Source organism: Hypanus sabinus, chromosome 31 (genome assembly GCF_030144855.1).
Source record: "Hypanus sabinus isolate sHypSab1 chromosome 31, sHypSab1.hap1, whole genome shotgun sequence".
Lineage (NCBI taxonomy): Eukaryota > Metazoa > Chordata > Chondrichthyes > Myliobatiformes > Dasyatidae > Hypanus > Hypanus sabinus.
This window is the reverse complement of record NC_082736.1, coordinates 16,597,053-16,604,202: the sequence shown is the minus strand read 5'-3', so window position 1 is coordinate 16,604,202 and position 7,150 is coordinate 16,597,053.

Genomic DNA, 7,150 nt, shown 5'->3' with positions numbered 1-7,150 from the left:
CATCTGAATCATCATTCCATTTCAATCGTCACCAATACGTGGCAGTGCGAGTAATCTAGAGATTACTGCTCTTGTGGTTGGGCTTTTTTAAGATCTCTCCTAGTTCCCTGTCTAGCCACCATCTCCTTTACCATGCTAACTGCACGACGAGCACTTGAGAATTATTTTGCAGTCGTGCCGAGACGATCCTGTCCTGGTAATCCGGAGACAACACGTCATTCTTGTATCTCTTTTACATCCAGTGAATCCTGAGTCTTCTCTCAACTACTGACCCAACCGATCTCCTCATCACCTGCTGTGCATCAGATACACTGTCAGGGCCAGCAGCCTGGCTGCTGCTGTTATGTTCTGACAGGTCTTTCCCCCGTCAGTATTCAGAACGTGTACTTGTTGTGAGGGAAGCAGCCACTGTAGGATCCTGCATTGTCTGACTCTTCCCCTAGACTCTCCTGGTGTTCAACAGTCTTATCAGAAACCTATGCCATAGTACCTATGTCTTAAACCTATGGTCTCAGTACCCTGGACGATCTCAATCTGGCGATCGAAACCTCTATTTCCTTCACACGGTTAGTCAGGAGCTGCACCTGGTGCACTTCCCTCATGAGAAGTTATCGGGGACCGTGACCGACTCCCTGATCTCCCATATGCTGAGGCAGAACATGTCACTGTAATAACTGTCATACTCCAATGGGGAGAGGAATTCTGAAGAAAACCTCTGAAATTTGAATTCGCAGAGCACAACACTTCATCTGCCATTTCTCTGCCCATATTTCCAGCTGGCCTGTATTCTGCTAAATCGTTTGGCAACCTAACCCACTGCCAATGTCTGCACCAATTTTCTGTGTCAATGATGTAGTTTCCTCGTTCGTCTCTATAAACAGGGGAACCATATAGTTTCATTTCCAGTTCACATTACACAACATGTGTAACTATAAAGAAACTGCAATAATCTCTGCGAAGGCCGCAACAATCTACAATCTTGCGTCACTCACTCAACAACCTGGGTGAATCCTGTAGATTCTTGGTGATTTATCCACCTTAGTATTTTTTGAGAGTCACAACGTTCCCACCAGCTTGTTATCAACGTGCCGTGGAATATCTCCGTAGACTTCCTGATCGTTCTTTCTTCCATGGCTTTCTCATTGATGAATAGTGACGTGAAATATTCACTTTTTTTTTTTTTTTTCACATGTCTTGCTCCAGAACGTTCCCTCGACTGCCCTTGAATTGTCCTACATTGCCAACTTTTTCGTGGGGCCACCGTTGTTCCTAATGTCAACAAAATGCCTTGGTATCCTCTCCAGACTTGCTCAGAAATATCATCCTCCCTCCCCAATCATCATTCAGCACTACCAATTTTCTGTTTAATTAGCAACTTGCATATGGCTGAATAGCTATCAGGTGACCTTTCCAATTTCTGCTTCCTAAGCTTTCCATATAGGTCCTTTTTATTTTTGATTGCATTTGCAAAATCACTGATCATCCAATACTCTCAGAGTTTGCATTCTTGTCTTTTCCCTGCACAGAAACAGTTTGATTCTGAACCACTTGTCTTGCGAAGGTGAGATGTCTGTTTACCCATTCACAGCTGCTCCTGGTCTCTCCACTCCCCAGTTCCTAACTTACATTTTTCTTTTACACTTGGCGGACACACAAAATGCTGGAGAAAAGTAGTAGGCAAATCAGTATCTATGGCAAATGTTAAAGAGTCGACATTTCAGTCCAGGTCGTTTGATCCGCAGTGTAAAAAGTAGATGAGGTCAGATTAATAAGATAGGAGAGCAGTGGAAGAAGTACAACGTGTTAGCTGATCATTAGATTGCCGTCTGTTTAGCAAATACCCCCAAGATTGTATGCTTCTTTGGGAATGACATTTACCAAACTGTCTCCCTTTGAATTAAATCAATTGCAAGCCGTATTTCCCAATGCAATGTCTCTCAGATGTCACTAATGCTGCTCCCTCTACCCCCTACCTTAGAACTGAATTCCACACATTTTTCTGTGTTGAAATTTAACCACAAATGTCTCCAATTTACTTTCCTCCAATAACTTTAAGTTTATGTCCACTCCTATAATCCTGTACATCTCTTTCAAGACACCTCTCACCCTGCTCCCCTCCCAAAAGAAACGCCCTATCTTACTCCACCTATCCTCACAATGCAGTGTTTAAGTGGCGGAGGAAGCAGGAATTCCCAGAGGCCGCACATTTTAATTCCACATTCCGTTCCCATTCTGATACGTCTATCCATGGCCTCCTCTACTGTCAAGATGAAGACACACTCAGGCTGGAGGAACAAAACCTGATATTCAGTCTGTGTAGCCTCCAACCTGATGGCATGAACATTGATTTCTCAAAATTCCGTTAATGCCCCTCCTCCCCTCCTTACCCCATCCCTGATTTATTTATTCCCCCCCCCCAAATTTTTTTCTGTCTCTTCCCATCACTCTTTGACTGTTCTCCATCTCCCTCTGGTGCTCACCTCCCCCTTTTTTTCTCCCTCGGCCTCCCGCCCCATGATCCTTTCCCTTCTCCAGCTCTGTACACCTTTCCAGCTCTTAGCTTCTCCCCACCCCTCCGTCTTCTCCTATCATTTCCCATTCCCCCCTCCCCGGCCCACTTTCAAATCTCTTACTATCTTTTCTTTCAGTTAGTCCTGACGAAGGGTCTCGGCCCGAAACTTCGACAGTGCTTCTTCCTATAGATGCTGCATAGCCTGCTGCGTTCCATCAGCAATTTGTGTGGGATGCAGTTATACAAATATACTTTGAGAGTATATTTATTGTCAAAGTACATATGTGTCACCATATGCTATCCTGAAATTGTTTTTCTCGACGACAAACATAGTAAATAAAGAATCGCAATGGATTAATGAAAAACTGCACACGACTAAGACGGACAAAATAACAACGTTCAAAATGTAGCAAAAAGAACAACTTTTCTAAATAAAGGAAAACAAAACAAAATGCAACCAACGCGAAATAGTGTTCGAGAACATGAGTTGTGGAGACGCTGAATGTGAGTTCATTGTTGCGGTAAGTGAAATTATTTCCACCTCCCCCCCCCCACCCCACTTCAAAAGAATAAACGTTGAGGAGTAATAGCTAATTCTGGACCTGGTGCTGTTGGACCAAAGGCTCCTGCAAGTACTTCTTGATTGCTGCGTCGAGAAGCAAGCATCACCTGATGGTGCACTTGATGATGGATACTACTTTCCTGTGACAGCGCTCCGTGTAGATATGCCGACGTTTCTGTTCCTTTTTCTCCTGCAGGAATAACACAAACCTTTGGAAATTGAAGCACACGTCGTCTCAAGATTTTCCTTTATCAGCACTCTGTTACATTCTGAAAGATGCCCAGTGAGAGCCAAGTTTTTGATAGTGTCCATGAATTACAGATCAAACTTTTGTTTTGAAATAATTGTGGGCGCAGGATCATTTTGAGATGGGGCATTCCATTCAACCAATCAATCAGGCTTATACTAGCTCCTGGTACAACATTCCCTCTGTCTCGTTCGCAGCTCCCTTTAAACAGCTTGTCAGGTTATTTCCCCTGAAGTATCTGTCCTGTTCCTCTTTGAACACACTGATTGTTTGTTCTTTCCTCACACCCCATGATGAGAAACACTGACATATTTCATCCCATGTCCCTCTGATTCATTAGCCACCGGGCCTCAAATATTGATCAATAAACAATGAACAGTACAGCACAGGAACAGAACACCACCCCCCCCCCACCCAGCTCACTGTGATGACCATGTGGCCAGTTTAAACTTCATGTTTACCTGCTTCTGGTCTGAGTCCCCCAATGGACGAAATCCTCAAAGGATTGATCCACCCTAATACACTTTGAGAAATCCAACACCAGCTACTCCTTAGTATTTTAAACGTCTGAAAATATCATCATTCCCCCATCCGGATCTTGCTTCTCCTTAATGGAAGGAATTCATTTTGAAACTTACATTCTAACTCTGGCTCCCGCCGCAATCTTCCAGCTTTGTCCTTGAGCGGTCCTATCCTCTCCGCAGTATACTGTTTTCAGAGTACACATAACTGTTTTGTTGCCTTGTTGATCCTCCTCACTGAGGACATTTCCTGGTCACTGGTCACTCTCCTAGTTCATGGTATGAAGTCTCTGGCTTCCTGTATGTTCCTCCAAGAACATACCTGGATGAGTAAGTGACAACATCGAAGATATTCCAGGGGCTTATCCAGTAAGGCAATGTGGTGGAGCTGAAAACTCAGAAAGGTACAATCGCTGTGATGGGATTATACTAGTAGGCCTCGCAATAGACCGTAAGAGAGAGGAACAGATATGTCCGCAGGTTATGAGCTGATGTAAAAATGATAGAGTAGATGTAGTGAGTGAGTAATCACTCCAAAATGTCTGCGACTCTCCTACGATATGAGGCTTGGATGGGACATTAGTTTGTTAGCCATGATGAATTTAAAATATGGAAGAAAACCTTGAACTCGATAGGTGAAGCACAGTGGAAGCAGGCAGGTCAATTGTCTTTGTTCCTCCTGTGTGCTAAATGATGGAGGCTGACATTTTGTGGACTTATTTTACATTCTCTGGCAGGTCGACACAAAACAAGAAACTCGAACGAACGGAATCAAACGTGTAAAATAATTAATCAGATAAAAGACCAACACTTGATAGGAAAGAGAAAGAATACAAATGCAATTCATGCTAACAATTAAAGTGAACAACAATCCGGAGGAGGCGCGAAGCCTCACTTAGCAATTCATCATTCATCAATTATCATTCATCACGGAACACAGCAGCTGGCTCAGTGCCATGGAGATAGTCATTGCTGGGATCAGGAGAACCCGACTCTCGTCCATACCGACACTGTGGCTTCAGTATATCTGGGCTCAGGAAAATGCTTTGGCACCCCGGAGAGAGGAGTGAAAATCGCGGAGAGCGAGCGAAATCGGCTCACGCCTCCGAAATGGACCGTGTTCAAATTGTCCAAACAGAGTATTCTTCCTCGCATTAGGACCCGTGCATCAATTCGGCTAGATTCCGTCACCCAGCCTCAACACGCTTTCAGACACTCCAGAATCAACACAGAATCTGCAGATGCTGGAATTCCAAACAACTCTCTCTCTCTCTCTCTCTCTCTCTCTCTCTCTCTCTCTCTCTCTCTCTCTCTCTCTCTCTCTCACGTACACACACACACACACACACACACACACACACACACACACACGCAAAGTGCTGGAGGAGTTCAGCAGGACAGGCAGAATTTGTGAAAAATAGGCCAGTCGTCGTTTTGGGCCGAGACCGCTCGGCAGGACGGGAGGGAAAAAAAAGATGGAGGAACTTTAAAAGATGGGTGGGGGAGAGAGTGAGGAATGGGGCTGGTGAAGGGGGAGTCTGATTCAGGGATAGAAGGCCATGGAGGAAAGAAAAGGGCGAGGACTACCAGTGGGAGGTAATGGACAGGCATAGAGATCAAGTAAGTGAAGGAAAACGGGAAGGGCCTGGTGAAGGAGAGGGCGGGTGGGGTGTGGGGAATTACCGAAAGTTCGCTAAATCATTGTTCATGCCCAGTCCGAACGTAAGGTGTTGTTCCTCCATGCTGACTGTGGCCGCACCGCGACAATACAGGAGGCCATGAATTAACAGATTGGAATTGGAAAGGGAAGCAGAATTAAACGGTGTGGCACTGGGAGATCTCGCTTATTCAGCTGGATGGAGCGTGGGTGTTCGGCAAAACCATCTCCCAGTCTCCGTCGTATGTCTCCAATATACAGGAGGCAACACCGTGAGTACCGGAGAAAGCATATAACCTCAGCAGACTCGCAAGTGAAATATTGCCTCACCTGGAAGGACTGTGAGGGGCCCTGATTGACAGTGAAGAGGGATGTGTAGGGGCAGGTTTAGCACTTGCTCCGCTTGCAGGGTTAAGTACCAGGACGGACATCATGGGGACGGGCGAATGGCAAGGACTCGCGTAGGGAGCGGTCACTGTGGAATCAGAAAGTGAGGTTGGTTGATGCAGGGGAGCGAAAGATGTGCTTGTTGCTGGGATTCCATTGGGGATGGCGGAAGTTACGGAGAATTATTTGCTGGCTACCGAGGCTGGTGTGGTGGTAGTTAAGGACAAGAGAATCCTTATCCCTAGTAAAGTGACGGGAGGATGGGGTACGAGGGGAATTGCATGCAGTGGAAGAGATGCGGTTGAAGGCTAAGTTAATGGTGGAGGAAGGAAGACCCTTTCTTTTAAAAGTGAGGTAATCCCCTTCTTTCTATAATGAAAAACATATTTTGAGAGCATATGGGATGGAGACGGAGGAGCTGAAAGAAGGATAGAATGAAAATCCTCATTCTGAGAGCAGTTTATTCTGAAATGAAAAGCCTTCTCCTGAGCGCCCAGGCTATATCCCGGTAAACGTTCTCCGCACGCATTCTGGTATAATCGTGTACTCTCCTTAACGTGGCCATGAGAACTTGGTGCTAACAGAGTGCATCAATGTGCTAAAACATATCATCAACCGACCGAAAAAAGAACGTTCAAGGACTTTAAGATTGCCGACGACCCCAACCACGCCCCCGCCTTCCGCGAAACCTGTGCTCGATGACCAAGCCTCGCACATGCAAGTCAACAAGCACACATAGATTATCAGTAAAATACAACGCTGCGGAATATGCATGTTTATAGTCCAGACCTCGCAGCCCACCGAGATCATCTCTCGATAGGCCCCCAATGCCTACCCGACGCATGACGCCCGCTAGGCAATGCCGCGGCTTACAGGCCCAGTCCTCCCATATACAGGGACATATGTATTTGTTATTTCTTTTTTCCTTCGTTTTATTTGTTTGTTTGTTTTTTTTTACTTATTTACACACTTTCTTTTTTGCAATTCTGCTTGTGTGTAGTTTTTCGTTCATTGATACTGTTCAATTTTTCAGGTCTACTGTGAAGTCCAACAAGTAAATTAGTTCCAGAGTAATATATGGTGACACATTCGTAATTTGATAACGATATTATTTGGGAATTTGAACGTGCTTTCCGAGTTCTAACTCCACACAATTTATTGCTTACACTCTGGCTTTTCTCAGATTATTGAAGGCTGGGAGTTACACAGCCCGCCGTCCTTCCCTTTTTCCACTGGCTGTGAATCCAGTCCACACCACTGTTGC